The following is a 27825-nucleotide window of genomic DNA, read 5'->3' as shown; positions in this document are numbered from 1 at the left end:
ACATCATCCCTCAACCATCCAAATCCCTATGTTCTCCCATCACTATGCAAGCCCCTATCTCAATTCCAGTGCCCTTTATGCCACTCCTTCCTGATGTTCATCATAATTACTGGTGATGCCGGAGGGTGCCAGAGTCCAGAGCTGTAAGAGTGTGCAGCTGGAGTGTCCTCTGCCACTGGCGTTCATGGTGTGATATGCTGGAGTGCTGGTAAGAGATTGATCATTATTTCCTGGTCCGGTCACATGATGTAAATCAGCCCTACAAACAGTCACATGGCAGGGATCAATATAAGAGCTGGTTAAAAAAAATCATCAGAACTGTTTTTCATTGAATAAATGCCAGTGAAATTTTGTTTTAAAAATGGGGGGGGATCATTTTTAAAATGTTGCAATGTCCTGTTTTGACATTCTCAGAAGGGAATTTGAAGGAAATGTTTCAATTGACTTTAAATGATTTTTTTCCCAGAATTTCATTTTGCCAAAAATTTTAACGTTTTGGCTTTTTGTCCCAATTCAAGATAAGTTTCCCCCCAAAAAATATCAAAGGTTTTCATGGGACAGAAAATTCATTTTCCAACCAGTATCCACTGCTTGCAGTGGCTCCTTTTATATACCTCTCCAAAGGCTCTGTCTTTATTCTGGGAAGGGTTAAATAATTTTGAGCCAAGTCCTCAACTGGTGTAAATCAGCGTAGCAGCAGCATTTGCTCCCAGCTAAGGATCTGAGCCACTGGGCCGTTGATCAGAGTATTCGAGGGCTCTTGGATTCTTGTTTCTTCCTTGTGTAGTTCACTTTTTTCACCACTCAGCAAGCTAATTGCAGCATTTCTTTTTCGTGTGGTTTGCCAATTACCCTTCTTCCCATCAGTTCTAGGCTCTCTGAATTGTGGATTGCCTCCCAGGAGAGCACAAAGAACTGACAGCTTTTTCTGCTGTAAAAAAACATTTTCTGTCTCCTCTCTAGATGGATAGCAAAGAGCATTAGCGTGTCTGTGCTTCGTCTCAAAACAGCGCACAATGCAACAGCCGAAACTTAGCAGTCCCTTAATCCAGTCGACAAACTGTACTGCTGGCCCCTGGAAGGACAGTCACCATCTCAAACAGCTTTAGCCAGTAGGACTTAAAACAAATTCTTTACCTCAATAGGTGATGCTAAAATGTTGCTCAAAGGTCACAGTAGCCAGCAGCACTGTCTTTGTCCTTGCATATTTATGCTTCATTTTAGACAGAATACATCGGATAAGCAATAACCGCTCCACCTGAAGCTGATTCTTGGGGGAGGACATCTCTGACAATCATGCTGTGCACTTCAGTCAGCCAGCACAGGTGCAAAAACAACTTGGGTTCTAGGAAGCCAGGCTGCAATAAACGTCAAAGGAGGTTAATTACAAAAACAAACAATAACAACAACAACAAAAACCTTCTGCAACTTTTATCACATTATTGGACATGTGCGATGCGCCCACAGCTTCTTGACCTTTCATTTTGTAAGGGGAGGAAGTTAGAGAGACCGCTGTAATATCCTTGGCAGATATTTTATACAGTAGCCCAGTAGTTATATGTGAGTAGCAAAATGGTTGAACTTGTTAAGTTTAACTGTAATAGTAGCAGATCACAGTTCCTCTAGGATCCATTCAGTGCTCCATACTGTATGTTGTCTTCGGAAGGTTATATGGAGTGCATGACTTTATCCAAAGATACAAGAGAGCAATCCGTTGGGCTTTGCTAATATCCCTTGGCTATTGCAAAAAAAAACAAATGGAAGGTTATACTTAAAGACAAAGGCCATGCCTATATCATTTGAGTTGTCTCTGCATGCTAATAACTACTGACAAGGTCAGCGCTGAAAAAACAATATACTCAGGGTAAACACCAAAGATAAATGCCTTTCATAACGAAGGCTGCCTGAGAAATGTATTTATTTCCACAAAATGTTTTGAAGCATATGGAAAAGCCTGGAGTTTTGGTTGCCAAAACGTGAACCAAAATATCAGTTTTCAGGCTTTGAGTTTTTTCATGAAACCCCAGACATTTTTGACAAAAACAGAAATTTTTGTGAAAAAAATTTTTGTCAAAAGGAATTTGTCAGCAAAATAATTTTCAGTGAAAGGATCTGGAGAAGCTGTATTCACCATCTTTTTCAAATTCCTGGCTGAACACAAAAATGGGCTGGGTGCCAGATTGTGTGCATTTTAATGTTATTGTAGTGGCTAAAATGAAAGGGGATACAATCAACAATTAAAAAAAAATAGCACAATGACACCAATAACATCCAGTGATAAATTCCTCCCCCAGTAGTGCTAGACCTCCTCTCTCCCGTATAGTCCTGACTCTTCCCCATCTATTCCATATCCAAACATAGACCCCCTGATGCATTTGGCTGCTTTCCATTTATACCATATCCCATCAATCTTAACTGAACACAGCAGAGTATCAATAACTTATCTGCCAGTGAGCTATTTAGGCCCTGGAACAGATTTATTATATATATTCTGTTAATAAACTGGTTTCTTAGTCCCTTGATCAAGGCTGAGAAGCTGGTGTGTTAGAAGGAGTGGACACATGGGGAAAAATAATAGAAAAGAGGCTTCTCTTGGGGGGAAAAAATATATTGGCAACATGAAAAAAATAATCTTCAGTGCATCATTGTCTAGGGCTACAATAGATGTATCCTGAGTCATAGAAAAATCTGACTTTCAAATTTACTGAAAGTTGCCGAGAAGAATTTGTACAAGACATAAACCATTCTCCAGTCTGGTGAAAGGCTAAATTTAAGGACTGAAACAGTTTTATGCTTCATTTTTCATTATGTCTTAATTCTTTTTGCTTGTGTATGTCACTATTTTTTGGCCCTAATATTAAGCTGTGTAATTTCTAGGAATGTTCTGCATGCAGTTTCTCAGAGACGATGACATTTTAAATTTAACTAATGCCTGTTTGCTGAGGTTGCAATAACTAGCCCTGAGTTGAACAGTTCAGTGCACAGCTCCAGATTTGGTCTATCTAAAATAAATGGGCTAATACTGTCTGGCTAAAAACAAGCCCATTTTTATGGACAATCTCTGCATTTGATTGCTGAACTGTTCAGCCAACACTTCAATAAACTGAACAATTGCAATATAGCTGTTTGCAAAGCGAGGTATAGAATAGACAGCTGTTATAACTCGTGTACATTGTGTCTTCAGTTTTCGACAGAGATGCTGCAACATATTTTTAATTTCTCTGATATTTATTGTTTTTATGAGGTTGCGTTCAAAGAAATGAATCAATGTAGCCTTTTCCAGAGAAATAAATCTCCGAAAGCTTAATTCATCCTTTTGAAGTAATAGAAAAGCCTAACTTTGAGCGGCTGGAGCTGCACACTAAGTATTTAGTCATAAATAAGGGGAAATAAAGAAAATATAAATAAAGCGGGCCGGACTCTATTTCACTGCATTATTAAAATTCCATTGTTTATTCTGCAGGAAAAGACCTCCCAAAATGACAGGGGTAATCTGGGCGAAAAGGAGCTTGTTGCCAAAGGGTACAGCACTTAAAGGAGGGGGACGCATTTTAAAAACTGCCAAGCAAAATATTTTCATTCATGAGTTCACCCAGCCTAAATATGCATCTAATCCTCTCAAACTGACAGTTCAAAAAGGCAACGGTGGTCGAGACAGGCAAAGTGTTCAGTTCAAAGGCAAAAAGGTCCTGGGGATTATTAGAATTATCACTTATCGTGAAATGACCATCAAGTTTGGAATCAAATAGCTCCACCTTCACTCACCAAATCAAGGGACTTACTCCTCATTACAACGTTAAAAGCACAGCAAATCCTTTCTTCGCCAGCTTCAGTGAGTCTGCAAAGGGGTGATAAGAGCCATCAGCACAGTAAAAATATGGAGGGGTTAATACTTGTTCAGTTTTTAAATGTAAAGATCAGTCGTAAGTTGAAGCAAAGCCTCCTTAAGGAAAAATCTCCGGTACCTTGCCTGAAATGCTGTATGTCTCTATGCTAAGGGCCACGTCCTCTATTGCCTGTGTATCAGAATCCGTGACGCTCTGGGGTGGATTTGGGGTGCACTAGAAATGCAGGATTGATCAAGCAAACAGGCCTTTTTCAATAACCTATACATGTTGATATAAACAGATATCTTTTCTATTAATAAAAATTATAATTAGACCTTATCAGGAAAGGAAAGGATCTCCCCATTTTACAGGTCGCAAAACTAAGACTCAAGGAGGTTACGTGATTTACCCATGTTGGCAGAGCTGGAAATAGGACCCAGGTCTTTTGAAGAAAAAAAATACAGCAAGATTGAAATTGCTTCATGGGAATCATGAACATTTTGGACAAGCCGGAGCTAAATTATGAGGAAACCTGCTTCCTTTTTTCCTCTCTGCCCCCAGTACTGGGGAGGATTTGTGTTTTGCTATGCCACATTCAGTGATTTCACAAGGTTTTGATGTGGAACTAGATATACGTCTGAACCACATAATGCAGAACCAAATGCAGATCCTGAATCCTCCATAGTTCCAGGGTGTTCAGAACTGGTGTTTTGGCTAAGGCAAATCTGAATTGGTTGCATGCCTCTGTCTATCTTTCAGATTCCTCCCTTTGCCCCAAAGTTTGGATCCAGGGTTCTGGTTCATCTCTACTGGAAACATGGCTAGGTTTTGCTTCAAGTTTTCAGATGCTGGCAACCCAAACTCAAAGTGAATGTCAAGGGCTGTGAATCCACACAAATCAAACCAAAACACGGGTTTGTCATACTGCCTGTGAATCAAAACAGCACAGCTCTGCTATTAGTGTGTTCCACTTTCTTCTCTTTCATACTAACCACTTTACATATTTTCTTTTCTCACATTCTAAACATGGAGATTTAAAAAAAAAATAATTTAAACAACAGTCAAGGAAGAGGAAAAAAGCTAAACGGATGGGACAGGTGGAGTGTGGTCAGCGGGTTTCTTCAGTCTGCTTATGCCCTGAGGGGATATGACAGAATGGGGACTGCTCCGTTTTACCGTAATAAATTCCACCTGTTTTTTTGATCATATAACTAGCCTTTCTGAGGATAAATGAGGCATTTTCTGGGTCCATAAAAATAGCTGCCTAGCCAAATTCTCTTCCTATTTGCCATGCCAGTGCAAAGCCACATTAAAGTAACTCACTGTTCACCTCCTGTGCAAAAGCATACATAGAGGAAGATACACTACAGCTTCCCTGAAGACACGAGGGTGAAATTCAGGCCCCAGTGAAGTCAAATGGGAGTTTTGCGATTGACTTAAATGAGAACAGGATTTCACCCATGGAGTCTGCACATTCTCCTCCCCTTCCCAGTCAGTCAGAGACTTAAAAGGCGATGGTGAGGGAACCGTGGAGATCTCCAACCACGCAAACATCAGATCACTACAGAGAGGGACTCTCCCTTCGCACTCACCTGCCGCCTCCCCAGAGCCTGGCAGTAGGTCAGGACCAGTAACTGTGATGCCATTTGCTGCAGGGACCCCCATCGCACTTTGTGACACTAGAAGGGTGGAGCATCCACCCTCAGGCAGCATTGCCACTCTTCAGCTTCTTCAGCTGAGATAGAGCATGGAAGTTAGTGTGGTTTCTTCTTGGGTCCACCTTTAACCTCTAGCCACGCCCACTTCTTCATGGCACAGGAGCCACTTGCATATTTTGCTGAGGAGGAAGATAGTTAAGGGAAGGCAGTCAGTGTGGCTGAGGAGGAATATTGCATTTAGTTATTTGCCCCATCCTGGGCCCCCCCCCAATTTTGTCCATGAATTTGATCCCCTTCTCACCACACAGCCAGCAGAGGGAGCATATGAGCCAATATGATAATATTTAATAATGAAATGTCTCTCTTTTAGGTGTGTATAATAGACCACACCATGCAAAATGTCTCTTTATTCAGCTAAAACATGAGAATTCCTTAGGAGTGACTGTATTATTGTTCTATAAATATGCCCTTTAAGTTTTCCAGGGTTGCACATCAGAAGGCAAGAGCTGTTGCAGAACAGACATTTTGAAAATCATCTAAACTATTTGCCTGCAACGGTCCCTGTAAACTTCACACACACATGGCCATGCAGCAATTTTTAATATACTGCGCATGTCACAAGCCACTTTCTATGTCCCTGGGGTGAGCACTGTGAGGGCTGAACTGGTGACTCAGGCCGGGCAGGGCTCCACAGCTGATGGGGGTGGAGGCAAGAGCAGGAACCAGAGAGGCTGGAGCCGCGATCAGGTCAGAAAGCAGATAGAAATAGGGGTGATCGGGTCTGGGACGAAGGCAGCAATCCCTGGAGACAGAGACTCGAACCACCTTCCCAGCCTGGAGCTGGCTGCCCCTTACTTCCCCCACTGAGTCTCAGTTGCAACAAGCTCCCCAAGCAAAGCACCCACACTGACTCCCCTTTCTATCCCTGGCACCCCGACATCCCCCCTCTGCACCATAGTCCTTGATTCACCTACTCCTGACCCAGAGCAACCAGCCCAACTCCCCCTTCTATTCCTGACACCCCAACTTCTTCCCGCCTCTCCATGCTCCCCATTCAGGGCCCTGTTGTGATAACTGGGCCTACAAATGTACCCTAATCATGAGCTCCACTGTAAGAAGTGAGTGAAAGTTTATAAAGTGTCACAGTGTCCTATAATAACAAATGTTGATGGGGAAAGGTGCAAAAAGGAGCCAGAGAAACTGAATTAATCCAAACAAAAAGGCCTAATGATCTCATTCAAGGGCTATGTTAAGGTCATGCCTGGTAAACACGAGAAGTGTGGGACCTGAAATCACTGAACCAGAATTGGTGTGTCAGTAATTAGACCTCGCTGTTGGACAAAATAATGAAGGGACGAGTTATTCTTCCCATCACTTCTTTTTGGGGCCCTCAAAAAAAGTCTTTGTGGGGGAAAACACAGAAAGGTGAGAGAAGGAAAGGAGAGAACTTCCTCATGGCTGCCATCCCCACCATCTTCTGGGACCCCAGACATTCTTCATCCTACTCCTGAGAGATATCTTCACCAGAACAGGGTAGAGAGATGACATTTCCACCTTCACCGGTTCCAGCTAAATTCCAAACATCACCATGGACGTGAGACTTTGTCACCCACCCCAACACACACACACACACACCTTGTGTGTTCCTTTCCTTCCCCACCTGATTTCTTCTCTTATCTGTCTCCCTTTTTTTGCTTTCTGTCTAATCAGAGTCTGGTGTAGCAGGCCAAGAGTGTATATTTTGCAACACTGCTGTAAACCTGTGACCACAAAGAGGCAGCTTAAAGCAAGGCCCTAAACAGCCTGACACTGGTACAAATTTGCTGGGTCTCAGCATGGCTAATAAGACCATGTGCTGGGCCTGTGTTTTCTGAGTGGTGAGGTTGCAAGTGAGAGTTAACACCAGAAACGGAAGCTGCATTTCTATCTTTGTTGTTCTTTTCTCTTCTCTCTTGTGTGTGTTTGTCTCGCTGTGTCTTCTAGGAAACAGGGTTGGATTTTAACAACCACACCGATGATTCCAGTCCATTGCAACTAATTTCTTCTCTTTTCCCCAAAAAGGACAGTTGTTTTCATCTTTGCTACCACCTAAGAGACTGTCACACAAGGTTGTTGATTTTTCTTTTAAAGACTCTCTCCAGCTAAAGCTACAGCATTCAGTTTAGAAGCTAAAACCCCATCCTATGTTCACCCACTGCATTTCGTATTGCAGAGATCTCCATTTAGGGCTTGCTTGATTCTGGCATCTCTTTTACAGACCAAACTCCTACTCACTACAATAGGAGCTTTACCTGTTCAAGGGCTGATTGAGTCCATGGGGGATTCGATTCACTTTATCCTGTATCTGCACACAACAAAGAGAATAAGCTGAGACGGGAGCTGTTTATGTGGATTTCCATTAACCCTTAAGAACAGATCCTCCAATAGGGATTAGGTTTTTGAAAATCCTACTAGGCATCTATTCTGGATCCTTAGGCACCTAAATACCTTTAAAAATCTGGTCTTTTATTTGTAGAAAGTCATTTTTGGAGTTACTGAAATATATTGCAATAAACTGGTCAGATTAAGGGTATAGAAAACTCAGTGCTTGTCTTGAACTTTGAAGCAGATACTAGGTGATTTCAATCCATACAGAAGTATCTTTTAAGACTACAGTTTTTCTTAGGAAAAGACTCTCAGCATCACTTGACTGCGCTATCTTCTTTTAAGAATTGAAAACTACTTTTATTTCCTTGTACTAAAGACATTTCACTAGCTACTCCTTGTGAGGAAGATGTCATTGTACACCAGATGTCATTTCAATTATAATCAAGCAGTTAAAAGAAATAGTTTCAGCCCCTGTACATTTTTCAGCTTTCTTTTGATCTCAATATTTTCATCTGTTAATGGCCCTGCCCTGAAAAAAACTGTTTGAGATCCTTGTAGAGGAGCCTTAGATATTATTAGAGAACACTGAGAAAGGTTGAATTTTGCAAAAGAAAAGTCAATGGGAATTGAGGACCCTTAGCACATCACAGAATTGGACCCCAAGATAAATCAGGGAAGACATGAAGCAACGATTCAGGAATAGTCACTGTTGTCCTCATTTTAAAATTTCCCGTTGGTACTGTGGTTGTCTTCTTTAGCACTAAGGGATGATTTTCCCCATCACAGAAAACACCACACAATTTGCCATACTCCATCAGGATTGGTAGTCTCATCCCAGGAGAGGCCAAAGCCTGGAATGACCTAAGGACGCTCAGGTGGAGATGCTCAGATGCATTGCTAGAGACTTGGGGATAATCTTATGCAGCACTTGCCACTGCCACTGGGCAAGCTGGTGAGGGTACAGGTAGGGTCCAATCATGGACTCTGGAGAGTTCTGGGGTAGAGATCCCTCCAAAAGAGTTTGCTGATTTGATTGTGGGGAACATTTGCCAGCTTTCATTCTTAGTCTTACATTTACACACAGAAATCACAGGAAATCAACACATTCTGCTCACCTGGGACATGATCAAATGCCCCCTTAAGTCAATGAAAAGACTCCCATTGATAGTGGTTGTTAGGTCAGGTCCATGCAAAGGAAAAATGACCCAAATGCAAAAAATATGTATTGACATTATATGTATTGTACCATTAAATGATCCTTTTTGATGCCTAACTCCACTCTATTTTCTGTGTGTTTTGTAACTATAATTACAGTTCAAATGATAAATATTTAACTAGGGGAACTCCCCTTCCATCTGCCTTTTCCTTAATTAATTGTTAATTTAACGCATTTATTTTTATATCTTGACAAGGTCAATCGCGTTCCTCCTCATTTCCCCCTGCCTCCTGCCCAATGAGCATCGCTTTTCAATTTGCACACATAGGTAGTGATTTCTTTCAAAGACAAATAAACATTTCTGGAACAGTGTCTATAAAAGGTTGAACCTGCAAATAGTGTTTCAGATCAGCTGATGCTCTGGCCCACATTAACATGACTACTCCCATTCAATTCAGTGAGTAAAGGCTGCAGATCTGCCCTTTCTTATACTGTACTTTACAATATATTGAAATACAAAATGTAAAATATTCTGGTTGGCCAGTCAGTGGCCCCGATCCTGCACTGAAATCCAGTCATATGTGTGGTGTTCAGTGATCACTCAGTGCTTAAGGAGCTTCTAATCATAGAATTGTAGCAATGGAAGGGACCTCAAGAGGTCTTCTAATCCAGTCCCCTGCACTCAAGGCAGGACTAAGTATTATCTGCTTTATTCTGTATCTGGTTCCAACTAGCTGTGCATAACAATAAGAACTTCACAGCACCTGGCCCAGACACTTTGTCTGGGAACTCAGCTCTTTAAAGGCATAGTCCTCAATACCATAGCATGGAACTGGCAACTCTGCAGAGTTCAACTTGCTTTGCTAGTGTCTCCCAATACAGATATAGAGACATTATGAGGCACCCATAATATTCTGGCCCAGATTCTGCCCTGCTCTGAGATCCACTTGGTGCAGGAGATCGGAGGGCTGTCAGAGAACCAGTTATGACTCCCCAATTCTGTGACCTGATCTATACCATTCTCAACCCCAGTGTAAGATAGACTAGCCTTGAGGTTTCCTATCATTTGCAAGGAATCCACATGACCACGACATGTCCCCTGCTCCCCCAACACATCCTGCGCAGTCAAGGGTGGTTGGTGCATGAACCTGGTACGATTCCCATCCCTTTACAATGAAAAGGACCATGGGATCTCTAGAAGAGCTGAGCAAACAATTAAAATCCACACTTGTCAAATAATTTCTTTGAAAAAAACCTGCCAAATTATGTCCAATATACTATTGGGCTAGCTCTAATCTTTAACAGCCACATGTGTTTCAGATCTCAGTTAAAGATTCCGTTGAAAAGACTTCTTTTCAGCAGCACCATTACTCATGGGCCAGTGCTGGAGGCAAGGTTCAGTACTGATTCAGAGGGAGGAGGAGGATGAACTATTGAGTCATCAGAACCACTGCCTGTGCCATCTCGATGCTCTTCGACAGCTGTCCTTGCAAATACCGACTAGCTTTGACCCCGATTAGCTTGTATTATGAAATCTGATGGGATTGCAAAGTATAAAATTAGTCTTTCAACACGCATACTCAACTAGTAATTGAAGCAAGAAAAAATGTCATATATTTTACATAGGAAAACAACATCTGTTACACTAAAATGTGACTGTTCACTTAAACCTGGAAGGGAGTTATAGAGCTATCACTGAGCTGGCATGCACAAAACATACACGTGACTCCCCAACTCAGGACCTTAAACCTCTTATTATGCAGCCACTGGGCTTTTTTTTTCACATTTAAAAGTTAATCCAGATGACAACAGGATTAGCTATTGAATATCCCCTTAACCGTATGTTTGTAACCTCAAAACGGGCAAATGTTTGGCGGCTGCTTGCCAGGATTCCTGCTCTCCCCAACCACAGTTGACACAGATACGTGGTATTTTGACTGTCAACCTTGAGTTAGGTCACACCCATGTATTATAATAGCTTCATGCCTGCCCTTAAACTGAATGGCCCCCGCATAAGAACACAGATAATAAAGAAACGTTGCGATGAGCAGCCTGCATAACACCGTAAGTGCTACATGTCTCAATAAACTGTAGGGCATGCTTAGAATGGAGAAATTAATACAGTGTTGCTCAAACTGGGGCCGCCGCTTGTGCAGAGAAAGCCCCTGGCGGGCCGAGCCGGTTTGTTTACCTGCCGCGTCCGCAGATCCGGCCGATCGCGGTTCCCACTGGCCGTGGTTCACTGCTCCAGGCCAATGGGAGCTGCTGGAAGCGGCGGCCAGTACGTCCCTTGGCCCGTGCCGCTTCCAGCAGCCCCCATTGGCCTGGAGCGGCAAACCACGGCCAGTGGGAGCCGCAATCGGCCGAACCTGCGGACGGGGCAGGTAAACAAACCAGCCCGGCCCACCAGGGGCTTTCCCTGCACAAGCGGCGGCCCCAGTTTGAGAAACGCTGAATTAACAGATAGTCAAAGATGGGAATATCTCCTTTATATACAATGTAGCATTCTCTTCTGGGTCCGGGTGGGACTTCATCAGACAAGATAAATAAAGAACTTGTATAGTGATATACATATTGCCTTCACCTTTTCTGTACTAGTTTTACCTTCTTTACGTATAGCTCTGTAATTCATACCATTATGTGGATTCCATATTACAGATTCAGTTTTACCACTGTGTATTGATGATTATTCAAGTGTCTGTATTTTTATGGGACAATGATATGGTAACTCGGAAACTTTCTGTTTACTTTCTGTGTGCCCTGACTAAAAATTCCCATAGAATTTAATGGACAATTATTGAATTCTATTGAATGCTTCAAAAGATATGTCAATCTAATATAGCACACAGAGATGAAGGATGACCCTGTGGTAACGAACTGGGACTCAGGAGTCCTGGGTTTGATTCCTAGTTCTGTTATAGGTGCCTGCAGACCCTGGGAAATAGCTTAATTTCTCTGTGTCTCAATGTAATAGAGAACTGGGAGATTGCAGGATTTTATTATTCTGTGTGTTAGTGTTTATTTGTACTGCAGCAGCAGTCGGCCCCTCAGAGATCAGGGACACACTGTGCTAGGCCTTGTACAAATACAGAACAAGAAGATGGTCCCTGAAACAGGCACTGACTTTCCAAAGTGCTGGGGTGCTTGACCCCCGGCTCTGCTCCAGGCCCCGCCCCCACTCCACGCCTTCCCCCAAGGCCCCACCCCCTCCCTGCCTATTCCTGCCCCCCCACCTCTTCCTGCCCTCTCCCCTGAGCGCACCCCATTCCTGCTCTCCCCCCCCCAGAGCCTCCTGCACACCGCGAAACAGCTGATCGCAGCAGGCGGGAGGGGAGGGAGGAGGAAGGCACTGATCAATGGGGCTCACCAGCAGGCAGGAAGTGCTGGAGAGGAGGGGGAGCTGATGGGGGGCTACCAATGGGTGCTACACCCACCATTTTTTTCCCTGTGGGAGCACCCACGGAGTTGGCACCTATGGTCCCGGAACCAAAAAGCTTCCAGTTTACGTCATCACCCAGACGTGCTGTTTTTTGCTTTTGTATAACAAAAGCTATAACATGAAAGTGTTGCCTGAAAGCACCTTATTTTATATTTATGGTGGGCCAGGGTACCTGTGGCACAAGTTTAGCCACAAAAGATAAAGCCGTAACTGTCCAATACACAAATATTGCATGTATCCTAATACAGTGCCATGGGCATAGGGTGACCAGATGTCCCGTTTTTATAGGGACAGTCCCAATTTTGGGAGCTTTTACTTATATAGGCACCTATTACGTCCCCATCCCCTGTCCCGATTTTTTACACTTGCTATCTGGTCAGCCTAAATGGGCAGTACAGACTGAACAGAATGGAGAGTGAAGTCCCATCCTGGTGACCAAAGGCCAACCCTCTGCCATCTTCAAAAGTTTGCCTATGTTGGTTTTGATTGAGGGATAATCCCTAATCAAGTGAGCCATAGAGTAAAAGCACAGATCACCTGGCTCCTAGACACAGTCATCCAACGGACAGTCTGAAAGACTTCCATTTGAGCTTTTCTTCTTCTCCCTTCCAGGTCTGTGTATCACCAATTTCCTGTTCCTACAGGATGCTCTATCTTGACCCCGGTGCTGATTAACAGAGAAGTTCTGTGAATGGAGTCCACCTATGTGGATGAAGAAGCAAAGCCTCCTGTTTTCTTGATTTTCAAGGCCTTTCAGAGCATCAAGAAAGCAGCACTCGTGAAAAAGAAGAGGGGTACAATGGTAAAATAGAAGAACCTAAAGTTCTGGTAATTCTTAGCAAATATCTACAGCTCTTATGCAATATCATGTGTCACTTTAGGGAGTCCTTCCCTTCCCTGTCTTTGCAATAACATTTAGCGTTAGGTTGATGTTGGAGTTGAGTACTCTCAGTACAGCCAGGTGCTGATTTATGATTGCTGATGTTGAGATAGTGTCCCAAGGTGTGTGGCTAGATCTGGCTATCAGTTTTACCTACTACCAAAACTCTGCTGAAATCCAAGCATCCTTAATATTCAATAAGGAAAGAGTTATTTGGAGCTTGGAACATTTCTTTCTATGTGGCAAGTTAGGTCATTTTATTGTCCATGTGGATGAGAACGCTCTGCAGTGGCTCATGAATTGGTCAGGTCTCCTCTCTAAGCAAATATCCTGGAATCTCTCACCAGAAGTATTTGTTCTCAGGAGAAGTGACTGGACCTGATGCTCCTTCCAGCTATGAAGACCTAATAGTGCCCAGTTCATCCCTTTTTAGCTGGTCTACCTATATAAACTTTGCCCTGTTATCTTGTCATCGTTTCAAAAAACAGCCACCTGTGAAAATAGCAGAGGAAAATTTCCATCAATTGTTAGTGCTCTATTGTTCCTCTGCCAAAAAATGGGAACCCCACACAGTGCTACCTTGATGAGTCAATGCATTTTGTTGAAACATGTCAACAGTCAAGTATGCCCTTGAGAAAGGTACTGTATACAATTATAAGTGCCCACGTAATTACAAGATGCGCTGTTCTGTACTATTATGATCAGCTACTTCCCGGCCGCCCTGGGATTGCTAAATTTTGATTGATACATCACTGTGTGTACTGCCCAGAAATTTGGGCTGACATTGGCAGGCATATCAGATACTGTACTTGATTATTTTCTAAATGACAAATCCAAATCAACATCAATCTACCGACTTCACAGTACCTGTTCATGCTTCCTACCCATGAGAACACACAGGTGCTGATTTTCTGAGACCTGTTCCAAGACGTATTGGAGGTGATGGGTTTTATCATTATGCTGGTAGACTATTTTATGAAATAGACAGAACGTCTTCCTTCAGCTAGTTGGAAATGGTAGGTATTTTCCACCCAAAAAGGGGGAAGAAATGAAAACTTTCAATTTTTTTACAATCTAATTTGTTTTTCCTTTTTCACTTGTTTTTTATTTCCAAAACTTAAAAAGAGAATCAGTTTTTGGTTATTTTCAGTTTTTGAACACACACTCTCCAAAAAATATTCTGGTTTTGTGGGGTTTTTTTTCATTACAAAAATAGACATTTAAAACAAAAAAAGAAGCATTTTTGAAAACGGCATTTTTCATCCCCAAAAAATTCCAAATTACAAATTTTAATGAGCCGTAATTGCAAGAAAACAACAAAGAAGTTCAGTGAATGAGGTGATTCTACAAAGTAGGGTAACTCCAAAATGTCTCCTTTCTCCCTGTGAAATCCACTTGACTTGTGGGATGTTTGCATCGGAGAAGAAGCTGAATCAGAACATCATATCTGAATATGCCCAGTGCGAAAGATAGTGTGTAAAGCTGCATGCATGCTTATGTTCATGAATAAATAATCACTACATCTTGCAGTAGTGATGCTACAGTGTAGCATCTTTATAAGGAGATATACACAGGTACTAGACATACTCACCAGAAAGCCTGGTAAATAATACCTTAAGAGTATAACATAGCAAATGTTCATACTGAGGTGAGAGAGCACCTGGATCAGTGCCCCAATCACAGAACCACCGCTCTCGATAGTACTAATAGGCATACATGTATGTTGATACCTCCACTAAGAGGCAAAGGATTGAGCACATGGAGGCTGGAGGACCACTGTTGTCTGTCCCTAAATCTGTACCTGTACTGTGGGTAGCTAGATGGCTTAACTTGCCAGGACTGTCAGCCAGGCACCTTTGAGCGGCACTATAATTCACTAAGGGTGAAGTTTACCTGTGAAGGGCCTGTCTAAAGCACTCTCCCACAGGTGCCATTTTAGCCATCTTCATGTGAGAATGAATGTGGGTGGAGCAGCTGCTGGAGGGAAGTCTCTGTAGCCTGATTCAACATAGTCCCTGCACCAGTCATGAATGGGCCGGTGTGGAAGGGCTGGCTAAGGGGTAAGCCGTAATTATACAGATCCAGTGCCCCCAAACCCCTGTACAGGGTGTTCACAAGCATGGCAGTCAATCTTACAGTTAATGCATACCCTCAAACCAAATTTAGTTCCTCAGCACAAAATCCAGTTACTTGTGCTCTGCCTGGGGGGGGATGAATTTTACCCTAAATACATTTTAAAGTTGTTAAAAAAAAATTGGTAATGATTTATATTGTTTCATAACTCATAGCAGAAATCTTTCTAAACAGAGGGCCAAACGCTGGATCCATTAAAATAAATGAGAGTTTGCCATTGATTTCAGTGTGAGAAGGATGCATCTGGAATGATAGCGAAAATATACATTTGAATATTAAAATGAAGTCACTTGAACAATGACATCATTTTCCATTTGACTCACCGATCATTCCTACACTTTTTAAGATATTTTTTCTTCACAGGATAAGTATAAATCCACAGAATTTACATCAAACTCCATTCCCAAACCTGACCCTGGTAATTATTCCAAATTACCCGATTTGACAGAGTCTGAAGCAGTGGCACTTAACTCAGGTATAGCATTATGCCTTCTTTTTCTTTTTTTAATCCTCTTCTTTAAATCAGAAAATTGATACGGCACTCAAGATTGAAGTAAATGACTGGAAAAAATAACTCTAAGAAATAAAAACATAGCCATCAATATCATCTTACTTTGCACACTAACTGGAGTACAATTAGGAAGACTTTGAATTTTCTAATGCCCTTTTTAGTCTTCTTCACTCACATTTTCTAAAAATCCTTCCTGGGACATGTGGCGGTTTGAGCTGTCACAGGCTCCAGAAAGCCAGTACCTGCTTGAGGAATTATGTATCTGAAGATGGAGCTGGAGAACCACATTTCCAATACAGATGCTCCATTTGCTGCTTCTTAATGACTATGATCACTGAGCACAATAGAATTTGGAGTTTTGAATTAGACACAACTGGCACCTTAACATTTGACATTCTTTACTGTAGCTTCTACAACCCTAACTGTCTTAGTTAATTCTAAGGAACCTACGACCCTGCTATCTAAACACCAGTTTATATACATATAGGTTACATAGTTGCATAATAGGAATTACTTATGTATACATGCAGTCTCTGGATATGAATCTGTGTTTCTAAGATTTTGGGGGCAAAAAAAACCGTAATAAGAAATTTTAAAATATCCTTGCAACTATCCGGCTACATGGAAATAGCTTTGTTATTAAATCTCATTAGATCCATTATAAATATTGAAGCTGTGAAGGGATCTGTGATCCTCAGCATGGATACAATCTGCCTAAAATGCCAAAAGGATTGCTTTCCGACCTCACACTCAGCTGCAAGTCTCTATCTACAGCTCCAGTTTGATAGCATGGCCATTTGCAGTACGCTTGGGGTTTCAGTGAATGGCTATTGGCATGGATTCCAAAACCCACAGCTTTTGTGTTTGAGTACCACAATAGTGGGGTACAATTACAGAGCGAATTGGCCCATTAAACCTTGGGAATAATGACAGCTGCTGGTAATTACTCCTAATCCACTAATGAGCTATTGTTTGCTACCAGTATTAAATGTAAGCCTAATGACATGAAAAAAGCACAATAGAGCTACCAAAACCTTCTACTAAATCAACTTAATTGTATAGATGCTTGCTTAGCACCTGTCTTGTGATGCTGATTCATACAGAATTGTTTTAACTGCAACATGATCTTCTGTGGATTATGTTTCCTTCACCTTAGGGCAGGTTCAGAAGTCAGAAAACAGGAACCGATTAATTTGCTGGTTTAAGTATTAAGATTTATTGTACATATTGTGGCTTTTTCTCGAAGTTGATTGGCAGACATATGAAATTGACCAATAGCAGTGAAAGGATTGAAGCAATAAGAAGGGTAGACCATTAAAATTCCCTAGTAGGAAGGGTAACATTCAACCCAAGTGCAGTACAATTTAATGTCAGGTCTATCGGAACTATACATTTATTAAGCAAAAGAAATGATAAATGAAATATATAAATTATCATGACAGCAGTTGTGTAAAACCGATCAACTTTAGCTTAGGAAACTTTAAATGCCAAGGCTCATGTTTTCATTACTTTTCCCAAGATTTGGTATAGGTTAATATTTTTACAAATTCAAGGCAGTGAATTTATTACTTTCACAGCAAACTCAGCGAAGTTCTACACCAGGAAAATTGCAAAAATGTTATGAGTTTAGTGAAAACACCTCTTTCTGGAAAAAGTTGAATTTTTGCTGGTGACACCTGCCTTTTGCTGTGTGTGTGTGTGTGTGTGTGTGTGTGTGTGTGTGTGTGTGTGTGTGTGTGTGTGTGTGTGTGTACACAGGGGTTGTTGTTGGTTTTTTGGTGGGGGGGGTGTTTGTTGCAAAACTATCAATATTAAAACTGAACTCTGCAATTCCATGAACTCACCATGCTCATTTGCTCCCTTTGCTCCCCCTTTCTTAACATGAACTTCCTAAGGTGTCACTATCTCCTAAAGAGAAAGAGAGTATACGACAGTGGTATGATGCGGTGTGAGCTGGTGGCTATCTGCTACTTCAGGTAGATTCCATGTTGTTGTAGCTGTGTTGGTCCCAGGATATTAGAGGACAAAGTGGGTGAGGTAATATCTTTATTGGACCTACTTCAGTTGGTGAGCGAGACAAGCTTTCAAGCTTCCACAGAGCTCTGCTTCTTCTTCTTCTGACACATTGCAGATTCAGCTCCTGCTGGGAACTGGATTAGGACTGCCACAGATTTCCTGTAGAACTGTGAGCAAATCACATTGACTCTACTCTCACACTGGGGTAAATAAGGAAGAACTCCACTGAAGTCAATGGAGTAAAAAATGTGAGATCAGAGACTGGGCCCTTAACCATTCTGAAGTCCTAACTTGAGGTAAGGACTTGATTTTGACAGAGTAATACTCTTCAGGATTTGGCCCTCTTTATATATATATATAGGGTCAGATCCTCAGCTGGTGTTAATTGGTATAGTTCCCTTAAAGACAATAGAGCTTTAGTGTCCTGATTGACACCAGCTGAGGATCTGGCCAAATGTTTTCTCTTCGGTAAGACTGGGATAATATCACCAGCTACCTCACCAGGAAACATTTTGTAAAGTGCTTTGAGATCCTTGGGTAGAAATCACATTACCTATGGACGTGGTTATTGTTACTCCATGTAAATAAAGCAGGCTGTATTCTTTTATATTAATCATTCAAGGTCTCTGCATTATAATTATTCTGATACGAAAAAAAATCTGCCCTTCAGAAATTTTGTATTCTGGTCCAAATTATTCATCCCTCTGATCCTCTTTCAAACACCAACATTTAGCTTTTGCTTCTCCATAGCACCCTGCTATAAATTTGTGTTTGGTGTGAAAATTGAGTGACTCTGGCCCATAAACGTATTGCTCATTCGTCTGTATTTATTCAAAGAGTTCCCATAAAAAAAACCCACTGGTCTCCATCGTATAAGCAATGTGATGAGGAATTTTTAGTCTGAATGCAAAAATCTTAATATTATATTATATTTATGATTTCTCAGTGCCGAGACAGCTCTTGGCATCACAATTCTTTTCTTTTTCTTTTCCCTTCCTTATCCCTGTCAAAGGATTTGTTGCTTCCTAAACATTCTCAGACCACATGAGGAGACTGAAAGCATTAAACCAAAAGAGCAAGTAGTGCAGTGTGGAGACTAATGTGTTGCTGTTTTTTATGAAAGCTATTTGACTCTCAGTACAAACAAAATGCACAAGTCTATTGTGCCACCCAGGCTAGGAATTCCAACGCCTGAAGATTGTTCAACTGCTTTTGAAAAGCCAGGCGTGTTTTGCTGAACTGGATTGGGAACTTTTTCAAGGCACAACTTTTGAATGAGAAGAAATAAGAGATTATAGACAAAAGAAGGGGATAGAAATGCAGTGTTCTCCAAAAAGTATCCAGCTTATAATATTGAATATGCCTAGGTATTTTCTGACAAGAGGTATTAATTTATTTTGTGAATCCAAATAAATGAGGTTAAATTCTGATATTTATCTGTCCAATGATCTGGTCATTTGTATTCCTCTGGGGATCATTTTGTGCATATTTTCCCTCGTGTGTAGGCTGGACACTGATCAGAATGCCTGGCTGTGGACTTAAGCTATAAATTTTCCGATTATCATTCTTTTCTGGATTCATTCAGTGAATAAGTGCTCATCCGTAAAAATCTGGTGAATAATCACCATTAACCCACATAATCCCTCATATGATATTTAAAATAATGCAAAGTCCTTTGGGGAGCACGGGTGAAAATGAATATATATAATATAAAGTTGTATTAATGTTTCATGTGTCTTTAAAACCAGGGGCATGAAAGGATTGGTTTGAGTAAGGGAGGAGGTGGAGCTGTCTTTTGCAAACTTAACTTATGCTGGCCTTTTTAGCCTATTAATTTGCACCTTTTTCCCTTTTGTCTCTTTCCCGTATATCCCACCAAAGCTCCTGTGGATAAACCTGACGTCAGAATTCAGAGAGATTAAAATTTAACTGAGAAACCAATTTACACACACCTGTTCCTTAAATTCCTTTCAAATCCCCAGATAAGTGCTAAATATCTGGGGGTAGAACTGTTGGCCCTAACAATATAGATTTCAACCATTCTGATGTAAACTGTATCCTGTGATTGTGGAGCCTCCCCTTCTCATTAAAACATTCCGGGCAGTAATAAATCTGTCTAGTTGGGACTAATTTATGTCTAAGCAAATGATTTCCCATTTTTTATAATATAAATGTTTAGACTGCAACATTCTCCCCTCTCTGGAGATTGTGTATCTACAATCATGGGAGCAGCGATCTCACTCACACCGTTTCACGCATACTACTTTTACTGTGCCCGGCTCAGGAGGCCAGTGGTCTCTTTAGTGCCTGGAGAACACTTTCCAGACCATACGAACGTCTAATGCCAAGCAGACAACACTGCGACAGCTCAGAAACAAAGATAACAATGACAGCATCGGAAAAGTAGAAGGAACTCTCTTCGCTGAACCGTCAAGGAAAGCAATTGTGCCCTTTCGTAGAAATCAAAAGAAGGGAAGAAAAGGAGTGAGGGTTTCAAGGATTTTACAGATCAGAGCAGAACGCTACACACCAAAAAATACCTTTGTTCCAAAACGTATCCCAGGCTTTTTTATTTAAAATATATTTTGTGAAGCTTCCAATATGTTTAAAGAAACAAGACAAACAAAGGGAAAAGTGAGAGTACAGGGACTCAACATAATACAACAAGGAATTAATACAATACATTCACTCTGGCAAAAATAAAAGCCATGGTACACATGCAAGGGCAAAATGATAATGACTTTAGTATGCTTGTTACAGTCTTATAATTGCTCACTCTGGGGATCACTTACTGAAGTAGTCCCAAGGGATTCAATGAGACTGCTCACATGAGTAAATGCTCACTAGAGTCAGTAAGAGCTCCACGATCTGGCCCAGTATAACAATTACAGTATTTTGTGGGTCAAATTCAGTCCCTTTTTGGTTATGTGACAGGCAAACGTTAAGGAATGAAAAGCAGCTTTATTGTGGGTCCATATTCCAGCTGCTCCTAATCCTATATAGACTCCTCCCACTCAGATTCTTCCCATTAGGGCCAGGAGTACTCTGTGAGCGGAGGTAGGCCATGAGTACACTGTAACATTCCAAGCACACTCCCTAATACCAACCCAGAAAAAGCCCATCATGGTGTGAATTGTGCAGGTTAAGCGAAACCTGGAGTGAGAAGGAACATCTCATCTCACCAGGCAGCCTCTTTTCTTGCATATGCCTAGCTGGAAGAGACAAACTGCATTTGGCTGTAGGAATAATGCAATTTTTATTGAGCCATTAATATCAACACAGTGCTAAGTGATATACAGCGGAAAACATGTATTCCCAGGCTGACTGCAAGTCTTTTCCTCAGTTTCTAATATTTGCAGACATGAAGATTTCCCAAGGCTGAAGCTAAGTAGGTCATTCTGCTGTTACCCACCCATGGGTCAATTTGTAACTGGGCTGCAAATTATTCTATTGTATTCTCCTACATTTATTAAGAGACCAGCCCTAACAGGAATCCTAACTCCAGAAACACCCTCCAATTTTAGGAGGGATGAAACTGCAGCTCTGAACCCAGATCACAGTTTTTCATCCATTTTTAATGCCAAAAAGGACCATTATGATCCTCTGGTCAGGTCAACGAATCTCACACAGTCATTTCTGCGTCAAGACCATAACTTGTGGTTGAGCTATTGCATATGTCTGTTAGAAACATGACAGTTTGTCTCTGCAATGCACAGAACCAGAACCTTGGCTGGGAACTTCCAACGTTTGCAGGTGTGGGTTCATAATCCAGGTCCGAAGCCTGAGCTGAGGTTGTAGATCTGATCAGCTCTAGTTTGATTGCACACACTAGCCTGAGGGCTATCAATGGGACGACTCAGGTGCCTAAAGTTACTTATGTTCTGAAGCGTTTGTAGAGGTAGGGCATAGGAGGCATGCACTCATTTCAGTCCTGTGATGTCTATTGCTCCATCTTATGTTAGATCTCTACCAATATCAGATCTTGGTTGACTATAATGTCAGTACAGCAATTTCGTTTTGTCTGCCTTCCTGCCCCAAACACATCAGACACCATTTTATCTCTAAGACAGCAGATTCCAGCCTCCCTTTCTTTTCGTTAGGTTTCCCCATCTAATAATACTTAGCCATGAACAGAGAATTGTGTGGGATTATCAAGGATTTTTAATTCATTAATTTGGATACATTTTATGTGCAGAGTCACCATGTGTTCAGATCAAGACTGAGCTAGAACCACACAAATATTACACACTGCCTTGTTAATGCCAGCAAAGCCCTTTTTATTGCATAATTCTGCAGCCTGTCTGTCGTTTTTATTTCATTAATTTTTATCCTGATAATTGGAAGCAGCTTCTCGCTTTGTTTTCCTAAGGTTTAATGAGCTTCATAACTTCATGCCTCCCACTGAGGGGGGCTTTAGGTCGCTTTGCACTCTAGAGGACTGCAACACCTTTCACCTTTTACTATACAGCAATATAAGACCATGCTTATTGCCTTTTGGTGATCATAGAAGCGTAGAAATGTAGGGCTGGATGGGACCTTGAGAAGTCATGTAGTCCAGCTCTCTGCACTGAGGCAGGACCAAATAAACCTAGACCATCCCTGACTGGTGTTTGTCCAACCTGTTCTTAAACACCTCCAATGATGGGGATTCCATCGCCTCCCTTGGTACCCTATTGCAGTGCTTTAACTGTCCTTATAGTTAGAAAGTTTCTCCTGCTATCTAAGCTAAAGCGCCCTTGCTGCAGATTAAGCCCATTACTACTTGTCCTGCCTTCAGTGGATGTGGAGAATGACAGATCACAATCCTCTTTATAAACAGCCCTTAATATATGTGAAGACTGTTATAAGGTCCCCCCTCAGTCTTCTTTTCTCCAGCCTACATATGCCCAGGTTTTTTAAACCTTTCCTTATGGGTCAGGTATTCTAAACTTTATGTGTATATGAGATGTATATATACATAGATATCATGTGGAGATGCTATTCATGCAACACATCATTCTAAGATTTTCAGATTCCTTATTGCAGTGACAGTGGTGGGGCAACAGAATACAACCTTGTAACAACGCTAGAACCTCTATGTCTCCTCCATATATAATGCATATCTTGGTTGCAATGTCCCAGGCTGTGACACAGACCTCTCCAAAATGTTCCAAGCCCAATCTGTATGAATAGAGTCCCCCTGTGTTACCTCTTTCTCCAAGGTATCATTTCCTTCTTGCATACACACTTGATCTGCATGATGTTTAAAGCAATCTGGCCACATAGGTGGAGGTTAGGATGGCTGTCTTTGCAATGACGTGCTTTCCAACTGAGGTTTATGAGGAAAGATTAAAAGCACTAAATATGAATAGCTTTTAGGGGGCACATAACTTCCTACAAGGGTGAGAGGAATTGTTTTGGTTATATGACTAAGGGTGTTGGTTTCCAGGGAGTACAAAAACTATGACTTTAACTAGGTCTTTTGCAGGTTCTCGAGGAGTTAGGGGAATGCTTCTCAAACTCTCTCATTTTCCTTAGATACCTATTCATGGCTAGTCATGATCTAACTCAATATATGCTTTGAATCTTTTCTCCTATAAAAATGGTTACTCCCCGGTTGGATTTGGGTATGGGACAAACACTCTCATACCTCCTCTAAATCTCCATGATGCTTGTTTCTCCCACCCTCACAAAAAAACCTCAACCCAATCTGGTTCTATTGAGAATTTGAAATACTAGTCGTGTCCAGTCCAGGATGGTAAGGGAAGTAACAGAATAGAAAAATCCACACTTGGTATCCATTTGGTTCAATTGTACATTGGTGATTAATTAGTGTTTGGACCCACTGGAGAAGCTATTGCAGTCATTCTTTCAAGGAGCTGATAGGAAAAGATAATCTTGTTACCATTTAAAATCTCAGACACAGATACAGTCTCCCAACCCATTTCAATTTCCACTGATTGAGTCCATGATTGCATTTTTCAAACATCATTATTGTGAGTTCTCTCATGTGGTTCATCTTTGATAACTACCACAAGGCCCATAAAGATGATTTTTAAAAAAGTCAGTAGTAGCCCTTCAGGTCTTAAAAAAGCTTGGGAAAGAGCCATATCAGTCAATGATAACATAAGAACAGCCATACTGGGTCAGACCAATGGTCCATTTCGCCCAGTATCCAGTCGTCCAACAGTGACTGGTGCCAGAAACTTCAAAGGGAATGAACAGAACAGGGCAATTATCAAGTGATCTATCCCCTGCTGTCCAATTCCAGCTTCTGGCAGTCAGAGGCTTAGGGACACTGAGAACATGGTGTTACATCCCTGCCCATCCTGGTTAATAGCCATTGATGGACCTATCCTCCATGAGCTTATCTAATTCTTTTTTGAACCCTGTTATAGTTTTGACCTTCACAACATCCCCTGGCAAAGAGTTCCACAGGTTGACTGTGCGTTGTGTGAAGAAGCACTTCCTTTTGTTTGTTTTAAACCTGCTGCCTATTAATTTCATTGGGTGACCCCTGGTTCTTGTGTTATGAGAAGGATTAAATAACACTTCCTTATTTACTTTCTCCATCCCAGTCAAGATTTTATAGACCTCTATCATATCCCCCCCCAGTCTTCGCTTTCTAAACTGAACAGTCCCAGTCTTTTTAATCTCTCCTCATATTGAAGCTGTTCCATATCCCTAATCATTTTTGTTGCCCTTCTCTATACTTTTTCTAATTCTAATATATCTTTTTTGAGATGGGAGAAAATTTAAGAAGCTTGGAAATTAACTTCATTCATGGAATCATCATATTTTATATTATACAGATCAATCAAACTCCAATATTAATTGACAGAGATGGTCAGACATGTTTGTCAGACTTGTGACTCATATAGGTGTCCATGCTGGATAATAAGTTCATTCTGATCTAAGATATAAAAGTTTATCCTGGTACATATAAATTCAGATTTTTGTATCTCTTCCTCTCTAATTCTTTGAGGTTACAGATGACTGGACTAAGCAGTATGTGATAAATGTTCTTACAGCATGTGCGAGAGAATGCACATGCCTCATAGGGGCAAGAACCTATCTGGTCACAAAGGCCCAAAGCCATCATTAAGGAATAATTTTGTAAAGAAAGTGTTAGAAGCCCATCAGTTGAGACTTTTAACTAGACGTAGGGCAGAAAATTAGACAAGAGAATGATCTAGAAAACATAAAATACTGTAGGGAATTACTCTGTATTTGACTGCATGCGATTGACTAGATTATGAACTAATAGGTCTTTTCCTCTCTAGCTTCTATGGTGTATGTCTTATGAACCCCAGCATGTTTTTACTCCATGGGCTAAAAGTGTCTTGGGTCCATTACCTTTTCAGAGGGGATTTATGAGGCTATGTTGATCCAGATGTATCTTTTTCATGTATCTGCTACACAGCAGACTAGTGAGTTGGAACCTCATACTGCAGCTGGTGTCCAAACAAATTCCTGAAGCTCATTCAGGATACTTCTGACTTTGAAAGACTTTGATCATAAACTTTAAGCAACTGGCAGAGCATGGTAAGTGTGTGTAACCACCATCCTTCACCGCGTGGACAATGTTAGCACCACTGCCTGATATGACAGCCCTGTATCGCAGAGGGCTATGGGCAAAGCCACACTCCATGCTACAGCAGTGTGGTCTGTATAATGCAAAGAGCTACGTGTTTCTTAATGGCATGTGGTTTGGAGTAGGGCAGTTTTCTGCAGGAATGCTCTCACATTGCCCAAGGTGCTTTGGATAGGACACAAAATGAACTCTAACTCTGATCCACGCAACATGGCACCTGGCTTCTGATTAGTCATTACCAGGGATCCTCATTTTCTGTGATAAAAAACCCAAAAAACATTAAAATCTGCATTTTTCCATGATTAAAATGAAACGCTGAACTTTAGTTTCCCTAGCCTCAATATATATATGGGTATCAGTTGAACACAATGTTTATCGATATGCAATAGAACCCCGTTTATCCGAGCCCCCGTTATCTGGCTCGCTCTACTAACCGAACCACCAGCTGCCCAGGGCTCGGGCTGTCAGCTCTGTGTGGGGCTGTGTGGGGCTGACAGCCTAAGCTCCAGCCACCTGGGGCTGACTGCCTGAGCCTCTCCCCACCCCCGCATCCAACCTTAAAATAAGGGTTAGAAAGTTCTTTGCCAATTCTCCTGATTATCCTAATTTTTGATTATCCAATCTGGCCTCCGTCCCAATTAGATCGGCTAAACAGGGGTTCCCCTGTAAATTTAAAGCACATTCAAAAATCAACCAGAAGAGGGGGAGGGTTGTGTGCATCGAATAAGTGACACTGGTGCTTGCAGTAAAATTTAGTTAATAGTTCATCGATGATTTTATTTTTTCACAAAATGTAAAAATGAAAGGTTCTCTGTAAAAACGCAAATTACTCGTTTTTCTGTGGCCAATGGATTTCTAAGTTACGCCCCATCACCCCATGGGGGCGGGGGAGAGAGGTTCATCTCAGCCCCGCAGTCGAGTCTGAAAGGCTGCCCCATGTCTCAGGGCTGCACAGCTTTGTGGCCTTGGTCCTTAATACACCCCTGGCTCTCAGGGCAGGGCAACCTAGCGGCTGGAGTCCATAATACAGCCCTTACTGTTAGGGCAGTGCGGCCTACCAACTGGAGTCCATAATATAGCCCTTGCTCTCGAGGCAGCACGGCCCAATGGCCAGAGTCAAGGATACGGCCCTCCTGTCAGGGCAGTGCGGCCTAATGGCCAGAGTTAGGGAATATGGCCCTTGCTCTCAGGGCAGTGCGGCCTAGCGGCCAGAGTCCATATTACTGGTGAGCAGGGCCGGTAGTGGCCAGGATAGGGGGACCCGGGCCCGCCCTCTCCACCGGGTCCCAATCCAGGGCCCTATGAGTGGCGGGGTTGCCCACCACCAGCTCGGCGGGGCTCCAACTGAAACACGCCAAGCCTTGGTCCAGTTCTGTAACCGTTTCCCCACAAAACTTCCATGGGTTACTTCCTACCCGAGTCTCTGGGATTCTCCATCTCTGGCATTCTCCGGTATCTCCCCTCTCTGCAACGTCCCGTGCTGGTGTGTCGGGGTCCGTCTACGACTGGCTGGCCTCCGCGTCTTGGAGTGCAGGCGGTCCTCCCTCAGAAGCTAGTGACACACTTCCTTCCCCGCCAGTAGTAAGCCCCGACTGAGCTGTTTCATTGCACACACCTCAGCTCAGCAGCCAATTCTCACCCCAACCCTATGGAAATGTAAGGCTCATTGTATATGTGTCGCCCTTGGCTACCAATTGCTTCTTGTCTTGAACATACTGCAAAATATTCTCCTTTTGCGCTCTCAGGAGCGCTCCTCTTTTCCTCTTTTCCTTATTTTCATGGCCTAATACTGAAGGAGCCCAACTTTCAAATGTAATCTTTATTCCTTTTTAATCCCATCTGCTGTCCACAAGTGATGAGCCATCCTCAGAAGTCCTGGCTTCTTATCCAAAGCTTCTCCCATCACTTAGCAGCTCCTTTCCCACACTCAAATACACAAACACAAGAATGAAGGTTTTTTATACCTCTGCTCCCCTTCACCCCATGGTCACTTCAGCTTGGGTGAGTACTGAGCTGTGACTCCTGTAGCAAAAACATCTTTTCAATACAGAGAGCATAGTATCAACATCAGGATTTTACAGGTCACACTGGGCATCATGTATTTTTAACTTTAACAACCAGGCCGCTGTACTCTTACAAGGCAGAAATAAATAGCTTTCCTTTGGTGAAATCCACATTTGTCTGGGGTGCTCAGATATGGACACTATTTTCTGGGACACTACTTGAAACTGGGACCCTTGTGAAAAGGCTATGAAATCTTCCAGA

The sequence above is a fragment of the Terrapene carolina genome, unplaced genomic scaffold, assembly GCF_002925995.2.
Source record: "Terrapene carolina triunguis isolate 2854851 unplaced genomic scaffold, T_m_triunguis-2.0 Scaffold629, whole genome shotgun sequence".
NCBI classification, from domain to species: domain Eukaryota; kingdom Metazoa; phylum Chordata; order Testudines; family Emydidae; genus Terrapene; species Terrapene triunguis.
The sequence above is the reverse complement of the archived record's forward strand: the minus strand, read 5'-3'. Positions refer to the sequence as shown.